Raw genomic sequence first — 19,518 nt, 5'->3', positions numbered from 1 at the left:
AAGTGTAACCAGTCCAGTGGATTCCAACAGTCCAGTGGAGGAATACATCCAGTTATGCAGCACAGCTCCTTGAGTTTCTTGAAGTTCTTGAGCTAGAATGTCAGTGGTCTTGGTGAAATTGCTGTCCACAGTCAAGGTTACCTCTCATATGAGGGCATGCATGACCCAAGCATTTCACCAGCCTCCCTTAGTAGTCCAGAGAGTGGCTTGTCAAGAGAGAGTTCCAGCTCACACATGCTCTACCATGATGGATAGTGCTTCAGGCTTTATATCAAGCAATAGAGCTCTGGCTTCCAGGCCTTCTTTAGGTCCTGGGGCAAATGGCCAGCTGCAAGTCAACCAAGAGTCCCAGAAAGAATATGGACAGTCAAGCTACTGTTCTTAGGGATGCCACCAGGCAGAAGGCAGATAAATTGGAAAAGTTAGTTTGGAAGGTTATAGCTAGATATTGAAGGAATCTGGAAGAACTGAAAATTGGGGGAAAACTGACTATTTGGGTAAGGTAACAGGATCTGGTTCAATTTGCAGGTACCCAGGTACCAAAACTGGTTTTTCCACGGGGAAGAAGGAAGTCAGTTAATCTCTGCCTGACAGTCTTGTCAGGCATATCCATTGTCTGCAGTTTATAAAGAGGTATAAAATAGCTCAAATACAATGAAAATCTCATAAATAGACCCATTAAATGTAGCCAGCTCTGACTACAATTAAATCCCCTTTCAGGAACCTTCTACAACTTTCTATATCCATTGCACATCCTTTATTATAACTTCTCAAAGTGGCAAAACATAAACACATTTATTAACAGACCCAAATAGCATATAAAAATAAGAAGCAAATGTATACAATCTAAATTATACTTAGTGACACCATTTCCGTATTCTGTCTTTTCAGAAATGATCTTAGTATCTAATAAATATCTATTAATGAAGTCAACTTACTATCTGTCCAAGATTTTGAGAGTTGCCTAATGATCTGGGAAATTATCTTCAAGCTAACATACTAGAAAACATAATTACTATTGAAATAAAGTTGGTCAGAATAATGATTTGGTATGATTAAACATATTTGAATTTAAAAAATCTAAAATTCTATATATTTAGTAGAAGTAATGCTAACTTAGAGCTTCCTTAATGGCTCAGTGGTAAAGAATCCGCCAGCAAATGCAGGAGACTTGGGTTTGATCCCTCGGTTGGTAAGATTCCCTGGGAAAGGAAATGGCAACCCACTCCAGTGTTCTTGCCTGGGAAATCCCACGGACAGAAGAGCCTGGCGGGCTACAGTCCATGGGGTCTCAAAAGAGTCAGGCACTACTTAGTCAGTAAACAACAACAACAATGCTAACTTACCCTATCAGTAAATCTGGATAAGTTTAGGAAGAAGATATTCATGTAGAGTAAAAACATATTTGTATCATGCACAACTATAATTCAGAAAGCAGCTGTTTTATTAAACTGAAATTATTGAACTAGTCTTGTTTGCCAGACATTTACTTGCATCCTGAGTACTTGAATTTTAAAAAACTTTCTAAGTTTGTTTCTGTAAGAATATCTTTTTTTTTTTTTTTTACATTGAAAGTATTCCAGGCCCAATTTCCTTTATTTCTGGGATTTTTTTTAGGAACATTAGATTTATATATGAGGTTTTTTGTCTCTAAGCCAGTCAGAATACAAAGAGTTCCTTTAAGATATTTAATAATGTAATTTGGGCATGCCACCCAGAGATGGGAGAATACTACTCACTCAGATAATGAGAGGTTTTCTGAGGTCTTTCTGAATTACAGACATGTAAGCATGCATAGGGGCTTCCCTGGTACTCCGTGGTGAAGAATCCATCCCTGGGTTGGTAGGATCCCCCGGAGGAGGAAATGGCAACCCACTGCAGTATTTTTGCCTGGGAAACCCCGTGGACAGAGGAGCCTGGTGGGACTACAGACCACAGGGTACAGAAGAGTTGGACACGCCTGAGCAACTCAACAATAGCAACAAGAACAAGCATACAGAAAGGGAGCCACTTCCAACTTCAGTTCTCAATTTCAGCCGTGGGCTAAACGGGTCCTCCTTTTTATTCTCAGTCTTCTTTCTCATATTTGCACTTTGAAATCCTCCCTTTCCTCAAAGCTGATTCTAATGTGTCTTTCCCACAAAGCCTTGCCTGAGCCCGCTGCAGGGGGTAATTTCTTACATACCCTTATTCCTCTCTAACCACTTGAATCAGTCAACCTGGATACGGTTATCTATACATATTCCTCATTTTCTCTCTAAATCCAAACTCAGGGATGGCAGAGACCAGGTTATCTTTCCTTCAACAAGCACCCATTTTACCCCCGCTGTGTTTCAGGCACTGTACTAGGTACCTTTTAAACAGCAAGTTTCCAAAAGGTAGGGTCCCTGCTTTCATGGGGCTTCCAGTTTGGAACTGGATATACATTTGCGTTCTCTGCAACATTTGCAGTGGTTTGTGGAATACATTAATAAAGGAATAGCTTCAGGCTTCGATTCACCCTGGTTCTTGAAAGGGAAGTAACTTTTTTTTTTTTTTTATAGGACCCATTATGTACCCTGAGCTCGTGGGCACTTTGAATAAATCATTTACTTTGACCCTACTGATATCCAGAGTCTGAGCTGAGTGCTTTGTATACATATTTCTAATCTTTACAACAACCTTGTAAGGTAGATGGTTTTTTCAGTTTTGTATTTATTTGGCTGTGCTGGGTCTTCGTTTCTGCGAACGGGCTCTGCATTCCTTCTCTTGTTGTGAATTGTTGTGAAGCACAGGCTCTAGACACACGGCCTCCAGTAGTTGTGGCTTGGGGCTCCAGAGCGCGGGCTTCGATGTTGGGGCACATGGGCTTAGCTGTCTGAGGCATGTGGGATCTTCCCGGACCAGGGAATGACCCGGACCTGTGCCCCCTGCATTGGCAGGTGGATTCTCAACTATTGGACCACCAGGGAAGTCCCAGGTAGATGATTTTTGCAGAGGAAACAACTAAGGAAATACTAGTGAGGTTATCCCCCTTGCCCTGAGTCGTGATGATTGTAGGTGTCAGTATGGAATTGGAACCCATGTCTGTCTGACTCCAAAGCTCCGAGTCAGACTACTGAGCTTAGTTTATTGAACTGCCTTGAAGAAAGCTCAGGTTGTGTGTCCCAGAAGACAAGTCACAGGTTAAGTCCTGACTTAGGGAGCCTGTGCACATCAGGCCCTTAACGACAGGCTGGACCACACCAGTGACCGAGGGGCCTTCCAACCTTCAATCAGGTGAGTGCTGGTGGGCGCCTTGGCCGGCAAGTGGTGACGTGCTCTGTGCAGCTGAGGCTGAGGTTCCTGGGGGCGCGGAGGGCTCTCTCACCTGGAACTGTGCCCCACCAGGCAGTCAGGAGCCAGGAGCTACTGAGGAACAAGAGCTGTTCATGCCAGAAGCACACTCCTCCCACTGAGACCATGCATCACACTCCTTGTTTTCAGATGAGTGCTCCGAGCTGGCTTTTCATGGAAGAGATGCTGCCTGCAAATAAGCTCAGTGATAACCAGTACCAAATGCGTTGTCACCCCTCAGGTTCACAACAAGTGGCTGCAGTCAGTGATGTTGGGAAGGAGTGGGATAAGTGTTGGTGCCTTGACCTGAAGGATGAAGTAGCTGTCTCACTTCCTGCAGAAAACTAGGACCAGTAGTAAGAGCAAAGAGCTTTTAGGACACATTTCCTATGAGTTAGGGGCTTTACGGGCTTCCCAGGTGGCATAGTGGTAAAGAATCCGCCTACCAATGCAGGAGATGCATGCCTGGGTTGGGAAGATCCCCTGGAGAAAGAAACGGCAACCCACTCCAGTATTCTTGTCTGGAAAATTCCATGGACAGAGGAGCCTGGTGGGCTACAGTCCGTGTGGTGTCAGCCGAACACGACCGAGCACACTACACAGGGCTTTACAGATATAATCGTATTTATTCCCCACAGTCAACCTCATGAGGAGGGCACTGTTATTATCCTTCCCAAATTACCAATGAGGAATCAGGCACAGAGAGATTTAAGTCTCCTGTCCCATGTTACAAGTCAACAGAAGCAGCAGGATTTGAAACCAGATTGTTTGAATCCAAAGACTGTGCCCTTAACCACTACATTATATGGCACCTCCAGGCAAAAATAACACAGTCGATTATTACAATAATAGCCACACATGCACCACACCTCATGTGTCCACACCCCTTTGCAGTCTGTCATTACTAGCTCTTATCAGGAAGTGGAATCTCTTGCTCCACCCTCTTTTTTTTTCTTTTTCTATCTGACCTGGGCTAATCCCATGACTTGCTTTGACTAATAGTTATGGTTGAAGTGACACCATGGGAGTTCCAGAGCCTAGACCTCAGGAGGCTATGCAACGCTACTCTTACCTTCTTGGAATTTTGAGGCCATCATGTTAGGAGGAAGTCCAGGCTATCCCCCTGGAGGAAGAGAGGTCACCTGGAGAGGATGAAGGCTCTCCAGCCCACAGCCAGCACCAATTTGCAATTGAGTAAGACCCTTTTGGAAGTTCCAGCTACAGCTGACTCCCCTTGTCTGCAGCCATACCTGTGAGCCCAGGAGAGACCAGTGCAACCTTCCAGTCAATCCACTGAATCAGAAATAGTAAGCCGCCGTCTTAAGCCATTAAATTTTGAGGTGATTTGTAATGTAGCAATCGATAACTACAATACATAGGTTTTAAATTCATTGTCTATCTTGGGCTAGCTGCTTTTTAGTAAGGGTTACATGATAGAGAATTATATGGGTAGTTTGAGCTAGAGGAACAAAGACAGCATGTAATTAAACCCTTTTTATTTTATAGAGGAAGAAACCCAGCCCAGAGTGGAGAAGCGACTTGTCCCAAACCACAGTTTTTATAGCCTGAGTCAAGACTGAACCCGTCTTCAGAGTTCCTTGTCTAGAATTCTCTTTGCTACATGACGCTGCCCAACTACACTGTATTAAGTGAGTAAAAGAGCAATTTCCAACTAATTTTAAGAATAAACATGAAAAGCTGTTTATAGTACATAGCCTTAAATTTATAGTCTTAAACTGGGACATCCATGCAAAGAGATCCATATGCCAAGGACCCATAAGATGCCAGGAAAGAAGCAATGACTGGAAACAAGGCTGTGAATTCTCATAATTGAATGTATATATATTGTCTCTGGCAGGATCTGTGCCTTTACGGATATGCCAGCTTCTTGGTAGACCAGTTGTTCTCACCTTGGCTGCACATTGGGATCATCTGAGGAGTTTTAAAGATTGTCTGAGGCTGACCCAGACATCAAGAGTTTGAAAATTGGTTCTGTTGACTGAATCTGTTGAGCACCTGTGGCTGTGAACCCCTGCTCTGGATTGTGAATTCCTGGAGGGGCAAGATTTTTATCTTTGCACCCCCTGGAGTGCCATGCCAGAGAACAATTGTTGATTGAAACTGGGGACACAGTGCTGAAAGTCCCTACAGAGAGCAGCTATGGCAGAGTGGAAAGTACATGGGCTTTGACGTAAAAAAAAAATCTGTCTTTGCCTCTCAATTTTGCCTATTTAGTAGCTGTGTAACCTTGGATACAACAGGCTGTTTGAGGCATCTATAAAATGGATATAAAGATGATACTAACTTCCCAGGGATTTTATAAATTCCACTGAGGTTATTTAGCTTTCAAAAAGCTCCTTGATAACAATAAAGACCTTGTCAAGTATTGCTATTTCTATTCAGAAAGGAAATAGAGAAACTTTTTAAAGAAAATAAAATGGTAAAAGCAATGAAAGATGATTATAACAATTTAAGCAATACAGAGAGTTATTTTAAAAAATCAAATACAAATTACCTATAATTCCTCCATGAAAAGTGAAAGTGTGAGTCACTCAGTGTGTCTGACTCTTTGTGACCCACAGAGACTACAGCCCACCAGGCTCCTCTGTTCATGGGATTTTCCCAGCAAGAATAGTGGCGTGGGTTGCCATTCCCTTCTGCAGGGGATCTTCCTGACCCAGGGATTTGAACCTTTGTCTCCTGCTTTGCAGGCAGATTCTTTACCATCTTCCACCAGTAGCTTCATAATTCTTCCATAAGTACATGTAAACATTTTGTTATTTCACCTTTTAGGTGTTTTCATTGCCTGCACACACTCAAACACATCCACAAAAACATGATTGGAAAAAGACAAGAAGACATGGTGTTCATTTTCCTTGTTAATAACTTGAGTTCCTCATATCCATGAATAGTAGTTTTTTGTGATGTATTTCTAACCTAGTGATTTGATGAGCAAGTGATGGAGGTAATATGGTTATGATGAAATGGAAACAAGAGCAAAGCCAGGGTAAATTTGCAGAAAAATCACACATTTGGGGTGCCTAATGATTGTTGAAAATAATTTCCAAGGTTCCATTGTGGCTTACCCATTTTCTCCTCTGAAAAGACTGAGAAGTGTTTTAGTTGCTCAGTCGTGACTCTGTGTGACCCCGTGGACTGTAGCCCACCAGGCTCCTCTGTCCATGGAGTTATTCAAGTAAGAATACCAGAGTGGATTGCCATTGCTTTCCCCAGGAGATCTTCCTGACCCAAGGATTAACCCGTGTCTCTGCATTGCAGGCAGGTTCTTGACCATCTGAACCACTGGGCAAACCCTAAAAAGACTGATGCTTCCTACAAAAGCTTGGTAATTGGCATAAATAGTCTTTACCCAGGAGCCTGCCCTCTCTAGAAAGACCTGAGTCACAGCCTCCAGATCCTTTCGGCCAGCAACCTTTATTTACACATGGCTTCAAAGGTAGTGAGGAAAGGAATGGTAGGAAGAGCAGAAAGTGCTTATTCAAGTAACTATGAATTTGAGGAAAGCAAGTTTCATACCCGAGCCAACCTAAAGTTGATCCAAAAGTCAACAGCTAAAAGAGCCAGAACAAACACACAGGTCAAATCTCTGAGGGCTATACTGTCTAGCAAGAGATCCAGCTTCAGGAACGACACGAAGATGACTGACCCCTTTGTGGCTCAAGCCTCCTTTTTTTCTGGATGTAATTCCTAATAACATCAGAGCCTCTATGCGTCTGTCGGCTGGCAGCCTTGTCCATAAGGAGGCTGTGTTTACAGGATCAATGAGGAACAGAGGAAGGGCATCTGGGTATCTAAACAAGGGGCCTCTGTTAAGGATGCTCCATCATAGGCATGTAGTGTGAGTGGCTCCATCAAAATAAGGCTTTCGCCAGAGCAATGCCTTGTTCTGCCCAGGAACCGCTGCTCAGAACAGCCTTGGAATTTTTCTTTGCAAATTTTCTTTGGAGGCCCACAAGAAAAACCTATTTCTTTTTTTATTTTTTTGTACCCTCTGATTTTTTTTTTTTATGTGGATCTTGTTTAGAATAAAAGGAACTAAACTTGGAGTTGGAGAAACCTATGTGTTAGTTCCAATTAATCTACTAACTGGCTGAGTGTCCTTAGATAATCACATATCCTCTGTGTTTCTTAGTTTCCTTATCCATAATGAGAGGAGCATGATCATTACCTACTTCCCATCACTTATCACAAGGGAAGTTACCGTGAGGCAATGGTAGCCTCTAAGGTCACTATCAGGCAAACTGGTACACCCTACCCGAGATCATGGAACAAAATGGCTCACTAACCAAATTGGGTTTCAATCACGTGGATTATAGAATCAACGTAAAACACATAGTGGAAGCAAGAAGAAAGAGATGAGCACTCGGGTAGGGTGTGATCAGGGTGGAAGGACCACACCGCCGAACCCTGGGCGGGGGCAGTGTTCATCTGCCTTACCTCCCTTACCTCTCCCTCTGCTGCATCAACCTTCCCCCTCGGGGATCTTCCCCGCTGATGGTTGGGTTACAGGATGAGAGTTGGGGTTTGAGCTAAGGGGCTCACCAGTGGAAAGTGCCCTGCCCAAGAACACACAGACTGTTGGAGAGACACACAGGGTACGGCAGCCTAATAGCTGTAGCTTGCAGTTCACCTGCTGAGCAGGCCTGAGTTTCAGCCGTGAGGTTTTGCAGGGGACACACAAGTCAGAATGGGTGTCAATCCCTGTGTGGCTGAATTACGGCCTCATGGATATTGATTGCTCTTGTCTATGTAGCACACCCAGAATATTAGTACCTCACAGGACTCATGCATATTTATGTGTCACTCATATTTAATGCACGGGTGCCTCAAGAATATTTACTGCCTCCTAAAAAGTAGATATCTTTTTACCTATCTCTTTCTATCTATGGTTAAATATACACATGTCATAGTTTCTGTAATAACATATTTTATGAATTTCATTTGTCTAGTTTTTTCCATTTCTGTTTCAGAATTGAGTATTTTCAAACCAAACAATGAACATACATGTTGCAACGTTCTATCAGAGGGCTCAAGTGAGAAAGCAACTTGTTAACTGTAAAGTCCTCCATCGTTTTAAAGGATTATTATTCTTCCTGTTATTTTGATTATGGCCATTTATAAACATCAATTTTATCTTCAAAGGGTGAAGAGGAGGCAGTTTAACCCGTGAACTCTTCCAATAATTGGCTTTAATAGTTTTGGGGAAATCGTGTAACCTCCCTGAGATGGTTTTCTCATCTGTGAAATGGGAATAACAGTAGCAACTTCATAATGCTCTAGTGAAGATCCAATGAGATAATGTGTGGAAAGCACTTAGGAAATGGCTTGACCCACAGGAATGATGATGTTGTCTAACCTCTATTGAATCCTGACTCTATGCCAAACCCTCACTGATTACATGATTCTATAGGTATAATTATCATGCCCACCTTACAGATGAGGATTTTAAGATAGAAACAGAATCCGCATCCAGGCAATCTGACTACAAGCCCATGCCCTTGACCATTTTGTAACACTGATGCTACCACAACAAATATTCAATGCATGTTTTGTCATCACGTTAGTAATATTTCTCACTAGAGCAAATACTCAATATCACATGCCACTGGTGTTGATATTTTGAACTGACTCTCTCAACCACAATTCTACCTTCCATCTGGTTAGAGAAGTTGTCAAAGGATACATGACATTTTCCAGAATCCTTGGCATCTAGGATTATAATGTAAATTCTGCTTTGAGAGTAAATGCATTGGTGAGTAACATGAGAGGCAAAAGTGAGGTGAAGCCATCCTCCTGCGGCTAAGGCTGCTGGCAAACGAGGTGTGGTGGACAGACTCAGATGGCCCCGAGATTCTCCCTGCTGACATTCACACCCTTGTGAAATCCTTTCCCCTGAAATATGGCTGGTAGGACCTGTGACTTCCAGCAGCCCCAGGAATGGGTTTCATAGAAGACAATTTTTCTACAAACTAGAGTGGGGATGGTTTTGGGATGATTCAAGCTTATTACATTTATTGTACATTTTATTTCTATTATTACATCAGCTCCACCTCAGATCATCAAGCATTAGATCCCAGATGTCGGGGACCCCTGTAATAACCCATGGGATGTGGCATGGTGATAGATTACATGTACATGGTTATGTTGTATGAGACCGCATTGTCCATCTTGCTAGGAGATGCTCTTTCTCTTACTGGTTTTTGGGAAGCTAGTAACCATGTGGCAAGAGGTTGAGGATGCCCTCTGCTTAATAATAATTGGTAAGAAACCAAAGCCCTTTTCTGACAGCCTGCAGGAAGCTGAATGCCACCAACAGCCATGTGAGCTTGGAAGCAGTTCCTTCCCCGGGCAGAACTCAGATGAGACTGCAGCCCCAGTTGACACCGTGATGGCAGCTTCACGAGACGCTGAGTCAGAGGATCCGTGTAAGCTATGCCTGTGTTCCTGACCACAGTAACTATGAGATAGTAATGTGTGTTGCTTGCAGCCCCTAGGCTTATGGTGAAATTGTCATGTGGCAATAGAATACTAATGTGTGTGCGTGCTAAGTCACTTCTGTTGTGTCTGACTCTTTGTGACCCCATGGACTGTAGCCCACCAGGCTCCTCTGTCCTTGGGATTCTCCAGGCAAGAAAACTGGAGTGGGTTGCCATGCCCTCCTCCAGGGGATCTTCCCAACCCAGGGATGGAACCCACGTCTCTTATGTCTCCTGCACTGGCAGGCGGGTTCTTTACCACTCGCCCTGCCTGGGAAGCCCTAGATAACTAACATGTGAGGTTATAGCTGGGAGATGATTTGGCTGTTGTGTCAGCAACAGAGCCTCCTGAAGTGGGCAGGGCAGCTACCATGGTCTGGATGTACTTGAACTTGATAGTCCAGTGCTGGGCCAGTGAGGTCCATTCTTCCAGCTCCTTTGGCAATTTTACTCCCCTAATATTCCCACGTCTGGAGAAGGAAATGGCAACCCGCTCCAATGTTCTTGCCTGGAGAACCCCAGGGACGGCGGAGCCTGGTGGGCCGCCGTCTATGGGGTCGCACAGAGTCGGACACGACTGAAGCGACTTAGCAGCAGCAGCAGCAATATCCACGTTAAATCACTTTCTTCTTGAATTACTCAAAGTGGGTTCCATTTCCTATACTGAATCTTAGTTCCTGTCATCTCCTTGCTTCAAGATCATGGCCTGTGTGTCCCAATATTTTATTCTTTGGTGATCCAAAAACATTTTAGGAGAGAACAGAGTAGTTTGCTTTCAAAATGTCAAGGAAGAAAGGAAATAATCATTGTTGAGCAAGTCTAATCTACGCACAGCCACAGCAACCCTTTCTTAAAGAAAGGTAATATTTAAGTTCTTTAATTTTTATTATTCCTTTTTCTTAAGTTGGGTTACATTTCCTTTTATTTATTTTTTAAATTGGAGTATAACTGCTTTGCAGCACTTTGTTAGTTTCAGCTGTAGGACAAAGTGAATTAGCAATATATGTATACATGTGTCCCCTTCCTGTTGAGCACGCCTCCCCCATTCCACCGCGCTAGGTCATCCCAGAGCTGAGCTCCCTGTGTTACGCAGCTAAGGAAGGTAATATTAATCTCAATTTTTAGAGGAAAAAACTGAAGTTCAGACCCAAAATGACTACCTTTTAAGGAGAGCATCCGTGGGATATAATTCGAGGTCAAAGAGACACCCGATTGCACATTCTTTTCACTGACCCGTGTTGTTAAGAATATCCTGGGTCCCCGTGTATCCCTGCACTCATCCTGCGGAGCTCACGGTCCACTGGGACAGGTCGCTGGGAAAACAGACCACTGCAGAGCAGTGCATCCCGTCCCGTGACGGAGCCTCGCACAAAATGTGGCGAGGAGAGTGGGGAGGGGCGTCAAGTGACCTGCCTCGGGGGTCGGGAGGAGGGGCTCCCGGTGGCCTGGAATAGCCTTCGGCGCCGGGACCTCACGGATCGCTGACTCGAAGCTGTGGGAACTCCGCAGAGTGGTGCCGGGCAGGGACATGGGCGGAAAGGCTTCGGTGACTCGGGGAGACCTGGGGTGGCCTTGACCGGCCGGGCGCTGGGCCCGTCCACGTTCCTGAGCGCAGCGCGCTGCCCCTGGAGATGGTTTAAGCCCCAGCCTCGTTCTGCAAGGCTGACCGGCTGTCAAGCTCCAGCAGGCCACGGGCTTGTTTTCCTTAGTTGCTTGCTCTTTGGCACAAATGTATTTTCCACTAATTGCGGTTTGCAAAAATTAAGTTTAAAGCCTTTGATTGAGTCTAAAGATAGATCTGGCTCACTTTCATCAGAACTTACCCAGCTCTCCTGTCAGGAGAGAAAACAAAGTTTGCGAGTTTAAATCTCAGACAGCTTAGGTTAGTTCGGATGCCAAAACATCTCAGCTCTAAGAGCCCATGGGTGATTTTTTTTGAACTCTTCTGAGCTTCCTTTTCCGTATCAGAAGAACGGGTGAAGAGGGACTCGGGTTTGAGCATCTGACTCTTTCTGTGAGGATGGAAGGAAGGCCAGCGTCGCTGCCCCTGGCGTGCTGGCCCTTGCCGAGGTCTCTCGTGCCCCCCTGCCTGGCTCTGCCTGCTGCGGGCGGCCCCTGCATTTCCCACGTCCCGTGTCAGCTGGCTTCTCTCTGGGTGTAGTCAATCCGAGGTGCTGATGGGAGGTTGTAAGGTGGGGGCGAGGGAGACGAGGGGGTACTCCTCCTCGTCCATCTGTGGGTGAGACCTCCAGAGCAGCTGCAGCTTCTTGGCACCAGTCTCCTGCAGGCACACCCTCCGTGGTCGGGGTCGGCAGGGGAGCCCAGCACCTCGGCTCGGGGACAAGACTGCCCCCCTCCTCCTTTTCGTCGGAGACCCCCGGGCGTCACCTGCTGTGGTCTTCCTTCTTCTCCATGGCCGTCTCCTGGTATCAGATTCCCTGTTTCCTTTTTTAATGTTTTAATTGGAGGATAGTTGCTTCACAATGTTGTGTTGGATTCTGTTGTACAACAACATGAATCAGTCATAACTATATATATATAATAAGAATTATATATAAAGCATCAGCGTACCCACATGCCCAGGGTGGTCCCTGGCACACTAGGAATGATGAGATACAAGCACAGTCCTGAGATGCCGGCTCTGAAGTAAGTCTCCCTCTCTGGTACCCTAATGCCACTAACTACATATATATACACACACACACACGTATATCCCGTCCCTCTTGAGCCTCCCTCCCTTCCCCCATCCCACCCCGCTAGGTCATCACGGAGCCCCAGGCTGAGCTCCCTGTGTTATACGCAGCTTCCCACTAACTCTGCATCATACGCATGGTGCTGTATATATGTCGATGCCACGTCCTCTGTTTTAATACTTAGGAAGGTTCTGTTTTCTGCCTGAATTCCGACGGCTGCAGGGAGTGGCGTGCACTTGCCCGATGGGGTCTGTTTTCTCAATGAATGATTAGCCGAGATACCAGGTGAGAGGAGGGCAAGCAAAGCCTAAAGCACAGAGAAGACTGGTTATAGATGTTGGGGTGTCTTCACTCACCCTCTGGTGAGCAGGTGTTCGATGTATGTGGCTGTGGTAGGAGGATCGTTCCCTTTCTGCCTGTGGAGGGTACCGTGAGAAACATGCCTTTGAGCAGAATGGAAGGGTTGGGAGAGCTGCCACTTCTGTTGGCTGTTCACAGCCCCCCACCCTCCCCGGTCTGTGTCCTGGGGTCTGGTTCCCTGTGCTGGTGAGAGCTGGCCTGGCTTCTCAGCACCCAGGCTGTCACCACGGGGTTACTTGGAAGAACTGCTCCCCCTTACGAAGAACGGATTTTTCCAGCCCCACAATCTGGGGCAAGAGCTCCTCTTACCCTAAGAACAGACCGAGAATGTCTGAATATTTGCCTGAATGTCTGAATGTCAAGAATATTTGCCACAGCTATTCAATCAAGATCTTATTTTCACATTCCTGCTGCTGGCTTCCCAGCACCACACCAATCTGTTGTTTACATCCCAGAGCCATTTTATTTTCATTCCCAGCACAGCACGAGTCAGAGGCATCCAGAATGGGCCCCACCCAGAGTCAGGAAGAGTCCAACATAGGCTGTGCCGCTGGGAAGGAGATGGGACGGTCACTGGACTGAGCCCACTGGAGGGGGCACAGGGGGTGAACTCCCTGAATCAGAGCAACTACGTGCCCAGGATGGTGCCTGGCACACTGGGGATGACGGGCTGCAAGCACAGTCCTGAGATGCCGGCTCTGAAACCAGCCTCCCTCGCTGGAACCCTAATGCCACTAACTGCCCGAGCCCCTCTGTGCCGGGTTCTCATCCGCACCGCCGCTCATGCTCACAAGAACCCTGTGAGGCAGTTACCAAGTCCGGTTTGCACACGATGTCATCAAGGCTCAGAGAGGTTAAGCGATTTGTGCAATGCTGCACAGCTGGTCAGTGTCAGAACTGGGATTCAGAGCCACACCTTTCAGGTTCCAAACTCGTCATTATTTCAACAGTTTTATGCTGCCTTCCTGACATCTTCATGGTGGATGTAGATAGACCTAGAGACTGTCACACAGACTGAAGTAAGTCAGAAAGAGAAAAACAAATATCACATACTAACGTATATATGTGGAATCTAGAAAAGTGGTACAGATGCGTCTTATTTGCAAGGCAGGAATAGAGACTCAGAGAGAGAGAACAGACATGTGGAATGGGAAGGGAACTGGGAGGTGGGGATTGACATATACACTGCCACATGTAAAACAGACAGCTGGTGGGAACCTGCTGTGTGGCACAGGGGACTCAGCTCCATGATCTGGGATGACCTAGGGGGGGAGGGGGATGGGTGGGAGGGAGGTCCAAGAGGGAGGGGCTATATTTATACACAGAGCTGATTCACTCTATTGTGCACCAGAAACCAACATGCTTTTGTAAAACAACTATATCCCCATTAGGGAAAAAAAAAAAAGAATACTCTGTGCAACCACACCACATATTTTGCAGCTGCCCTCACCAAAAGCCTGGGTGGACCCCAGTTGGCAAAACATGAGGGAGAATGCCTGTGAACCCAGTGGAATCCACTGCAATCAGTCCCCAGGGTCTCTCCTTCAACTCTGAGGCTAAATAGCAGCTGTTACCTGGGAAACCGAAGCCATGTGCAGAGGGCAGCGGGTGTGGAGGGAAGGCTCACTTGGATACACCCCCCATCACCCTGAGATTAAAGGACATAAAAAGAGATGGTGGATGAGCTGCCCAGTGGCCGGCGTGAGAAGCAGGCTGTCGTTTGGGAGAGCAGTTTCCATTGTAGGGAGTAACCACTAAACCAAAAGGAGCCTAAACAACAAAGCAACAGCCAGAGATTACCTATTTGATGAGCGTTGTTCCCAATCTTATAGGTCTGTGATCTGAACATCCCAGGTATTACCAAGGCAATCACATTTACGTGAGGAACCTAAGTCTCTAGGTCACTGAGGCTCTACCTGTTTGAAGGTCGGAAGACCAGCCTTTGACAGAAACCCCTCCGAAACGTTTCTGAGAAGCCCCGGGCGTGCTCGGTGTATCCACGAATCCGCGTTGGGCGCTGCTTGCCGCGCCCTGCAGCCGCCGCCACCCTCGTGAGCTAGCCCTTCCCCCTTCGAGGTGCCCCATCCCATCCTGCCTGGTGGAGGATTCCACCTGTTCTTTCGAGTCCTCGCTTCCAAGTCTGCCTCCGAAACGTTTTCCAGGACTTTTCTAATCCTCTCAGTCACTCTGTGGCCTTGCATCCCCTCACCTGAGCACGTCTTGTTTTTGCTGTTTGTGTGTGGATGGCTGGCTTCCCAGGTGGTGCGCTGGCTGATGCAGAAGACCAAGGAGACTCAGGTTGGACCCCCGGGTCAGGAAGACCACCTGGAGGAGGAAATGGCAATCCACTCCAGTATTATTTGCCTGGAAAATCCCATGGAAAATCCCAATGGGGAGCCTGGCGGGCTGCAGTCCCTGTGAGGTTGTGTGAAGAGGTGGACACGACTTAGTGGCTGAGCATGCGCACACGTGTGGATGGCCAAGTTGTGTCTCACATAATATGGGGTGCAGGCTCTACACGGAGGTTCTTGATGAATGAGTGTGTCCAGATACGCATGACACAAACTCCAGAAATGTTCAATGTCGACCTATGTGCTGTTCAGCCTTGTATTTATCTAGAACCGCTCCCCAAGCACTTTTTGCCAGGCCCTGCAGATATAAAATGGACTGAATGGGGCCCTTGTCTCAAGACTTTGTGTGTTCCAGCTGGTTTAGATCCTTCCAGCTATTTGATTTTTTTTGAGGGGTGGGGGAATGAGGGGATATATTGGCACAGTGTTCATTTTTTTTTTTTTTTTGCCCCCAAGTAAATGATAAAGAGTTATCTAACTTTGTAAGCAAATAGCAAATTTCTGAGGAAGCGAAATCATCAATGAAACACAAATCCTTAGTAAACAGTACAATATTTATCCAATTATAGAGCACTTACTACACTCTGACGCTTCCCTAGTGGCTCAGCTGGTAGTAAAGAATCTGCCTGCAGTGCAAGAGATGCAGGTTCGATCCCTGGGTTGGTAAGATCCCCTGGAGAAGGGAATGGCAACCCATTCCAGAATCCTTGCCTGGAGAATTCATGGACAGAGGAGCCTGGTGGGCTACAGTCCATGGGATTTCAAAGAGTCGAACGCAACTGATCTTTCACTTCAGTTCACTTACTACACTCTGGGTCATTTAGAGCTTTCACTTCAATTCACTTCCTGCACTCTGGGCCATTTAGAAACAGCATCTCTCTTATTCCTCCATGCATCTCTTCAAGTGCATTATCATTTCTGCTTTAATGATGGAAAAAGAAAATGAAGCAAGTTCCTTGCTCCAGATCCTATCAGATATGATACAAGGTTTCAGCCAGGTTTGTGTAATAGGTCAGGCTATGTCCTCAGCTGCTGTTCTGTGTCACCATCCTGTCACCCGACGGTCCTTCTGTGTCCAGGGTCAGATAATGAAATGAACAGTGATGAGTCACCGAGGGCAGGCAGCAAACGTGAGAAGATGGATGAACTTGTTTTCAGTAAGTGAAGTCAGAGATCACAGAACAATTTTAGAATCTAATGCACAACACCCCAGGCTCCCAGAGAACCATGCTGAAAGCCAAGGTGTGTAATCGTCCTCAGGGGGGCTTTGGTGTCTGAACCTGCCTTCCCACCCATGTATTCTGGGGCTTTCTCTCCTTCAAGGGTGGTTCTCTAGAGGCAGTCTGGAGAATTCAGATTTAAAAATATTGTCTCCAGGGCTCCTCTGCCTGACTCATTGTGTGGTCTCTCACTGATGAGTCACCAATCTATGACTCAGTTTTCACGTCCTACTCAGGGCTCAGAGTTTGGCTGTTGGGCTCCTGGGGTTGGGTTTATGTGGAGGTGACATAAGGTTGGTGATGTGCTGGTAATCCAGGGATCCTGGGCTGTACTGCTTTCCTTTTGCTCGGGGGAGCATCTTCTAACTTGTCAGAGGTGTTCATGGATGGGCCAAGACCAAGGGTGCTGAAGTGGCCTCGCCAGTGAGGTCAGCCTCTGTTTCTGCTGCCGCTGTGTAGACGCTGACTGTATCCTCCACTCCATGGGTGGCCTTCTGTGGCCACAGTCTGTCAGAGGAAGACAACACCCTGTAGAGGAAGAAATCTCTGTGCGAAGAAACATGGATTCACTTCAACCCTGTCCTTTCTTAACTACGCTGCTCAGAAAACTTCAGTGTGTAGCTTCCTGTTCTAAATCCAGGCCACAACCCCACCCCAAAGTCCTCCATGTAATCTCTGGGATGGAAAAAACTCACCTGGGTTGTAAGTAAGGAAATCAGCCAATGGAGAGCATCTTGAAAGTAACTGGGCCTTTGAGAGGTCCCCTACTTCTGCATCCAAGCAGACCATTGCTTGGCTGAGCATCCTGGGAGATGCCATGTCCGGATGGGCTGCTGCAGTGATGGGACATTAACAAGATGCTGAAATGGGATTCTTGCCACTAGTTCATCTGAGACTTCATAAGATGAAATCAGGATCCAACAATGAGTTTGACAGCACACCCCAGGATGCAGATTTTCAAAGGGAAGGGCTCGTGTGTCTTCATTCTTCATCCACATAAAGGATAGGGGAAAGGGTCAGAGAGGGTGGAGAGGGGAGAGGGTGAGAGAAGAGACTCCTCTGGCTCAAGGAGTTTGCTTGAGCAAACCTTTCAGGGGAGGGTGCAGATGCTACTGGAGAATGCAGAGAGCTCTTCTTTGCAGTAGGGAGACACAGAGCACTGGGGCCCTAGCCAACCGTGACTAGCACCCGGCTTCTCCCAAGAAGTAGAGGATGGGAGAGGGGTGACTTGCGATGTAGATGCAAGAGCCAAGACAGAGTTCTGGGGGAGCTTAGACTGCACCCCCAGAGCTTTTCAGGGTAAGGGATGCAACTGTTTCCTGCACATGAGATGTGGGTCATGCCAAAAAATAAGCCTGTGGTTAGCTCCTCTTAGGTCTTGTCTGAGAGTGCCTGAGGGAGGAGGGAATAGGGCAGGAAGATGAGATGTGCGGCTCCCAGTGCCTCAAGTGGCTCCAGGAATGGAGTCACATTTGTCAAAGTCAAGGAAACTGTAGGACGGAGGCCTCCAAAAGGGATCTTGGGAGCATCCATGCCATGACCCCAAGAGACGAGTCCTGCCCTGGTCCAACCAGGGATTCTTCCTTTGGCCAAATCAAAGCTGTTCTATGTCTTTACCTTTCCTCTTGCTCATGGCTTTGACTTCAAACAGCAGAGCGAGAGAGAAAAAGAGAGAGAGAGGAATGGGGAAAAACCAGGACAGGAGGAGTCAGCCAAAAAGTTGCATTTCTAACGTGCTACAAGTCATGTTTGTCCAACAGACTAGTTACACAAACCATACTAGTTCAGTTCAGTTCAGCTCAGTCGCTCAGTCGTGTCCGACTCTTTGCGACCCCATGGACTGCAGCATGCCAGGCCTCCCTGCCCATCACCAACTCCCGGAGTTTACTCAAACTCATGTCCATTGAGTCCGTGATGCCATCCAACCACCTCATCCTCTGTCCTCCCCTTCTCCTCCCGCCTTTAATCTTTCCCAGCATCAGGGTCTTTTCCAATAAGTCAGCTCTTCCCATCAGGTGGCCAAAGTATTGGAGTTTCAGCTTCAACATCAGTCCTTCCAATGAACATTCAGGACTGATTGCCTTTAGGATGGACTGGTTGGATCTCCTTGCAGTCCAAGGGACTCTCAAGAGTCTTCTCCAACACCACAGTTCAAAAACATCAATTCTTTGAAACTCAGCTTTCTTTACATTCCAACTCTCACATACATAACTACTGGAAAAACCATAGCTTTGACCAGGCGGACCTTTGTTGGCAAAGTAATGTCTCCGCTTTTTAATATGCTATCTAGGTTGGTCATAACTTTTCTTCCAAGGAGGAAGTCTTTTTATTTCATGGCTGCAGTCACCATCTGCAGTGATTTTGGAGCCCCCAAAATAAAGTCTGCCACTGTTTCCACTGTTTCCCCATCTATTTGCCATGAAGTGATGGGACTGGATACCATGATCTTTGTTTTCTGAATGTTGAGCTTTAGGCCAATTTTTTCCCTCTCCTCCTTCACTTTCATCAAGAGCCTCTTTAGTTCTTCTTCACTTTCTGCCATAAGGCTGGTGTCATCTGCATATCTGAGGTTATTGATGTTTCTCCCAGCAATTTTGATTCCAGCTTGTGCTTCATCCAGCCTGGCATTTCGCATGATGTCCTCTGCATATAAGTTCAATAAGCATGGTGACAATATACTCCTTGACGTACTCCTTTTCCTATTTGGAACCAGTCTGTTGTTCCATGTCCAGTTCTAACTGTTGCTTCCTGACCTGCATACAGATTTCTCAAGAGGCAGGTCAGGTGGTCTGGTATTCCCATCTTTTTCAGAATTTTCCACAGTTTATTGTGATCCACACAGTCAAAGGCTTTGGCATAGTCAATAAAGCAGAAATAGATGTTTTTCTGGAACTCTTGCTTTTTCGATGATCCAAAGGATGTTGGCAATTTGATCTCTGGTTCCTCTGCCTTTTCTAAATCCAGCTTGAACGTCTGGAAGTTCATGGTTCACGTATTGCTGAAGCCTGGCTTGGAGAATTTTTTTTTATTTTCTTAATGATAAGCATCTTCACTTTTCTCTCAGAGCCTGCCCTCATCCATA

At 46.3% G+C, this 19,518-nt stretch overlaps 1 long non-coding RNA gene across 3 annotated transcripts in view; it reads left to right on the top strand.

Moving 5' to 3' along the window:
- LOC122676793 overlaps positions 1-19,518 on the top strand; it is a 102,827-nt gene that overhangs the window by 21,766 nt on the left and 61,543 nt on the right. For all 3 annotated transcript variants that reach the window (XR_006335642.1, XR_006335640.1, XR_006335641.1), the window contains exons 3-4: positions 4,822-4,964; positions 9,625-9,761. This is a non-coding gene — a long non-coding RNA (uncharacterized LOC122676793). The remainder of the gene's footprint in view (positions 1-4,821; positions 4,965-9,624; positions 9,762-19,518) is intronic.

The sequence above is a fragment of the Cervus elaphus genome, chromosome 2, assembly GCF_910594005.1.
Source record: "Cervus elaphus chromosome 2, mCerEla1.1, whole genome shotgun sequence".
Classification (NCBI taxonomy): Eukaryota; Metazoa; Chordata; class Mammalia; order Artiodactyla; family Cervidae; genus Cervus; species Cervus elaphus.
Note: the sequence above shows the minus strand (reverse complement) of the source record. Positions and strands in the feature narration are given on the sequence as shown.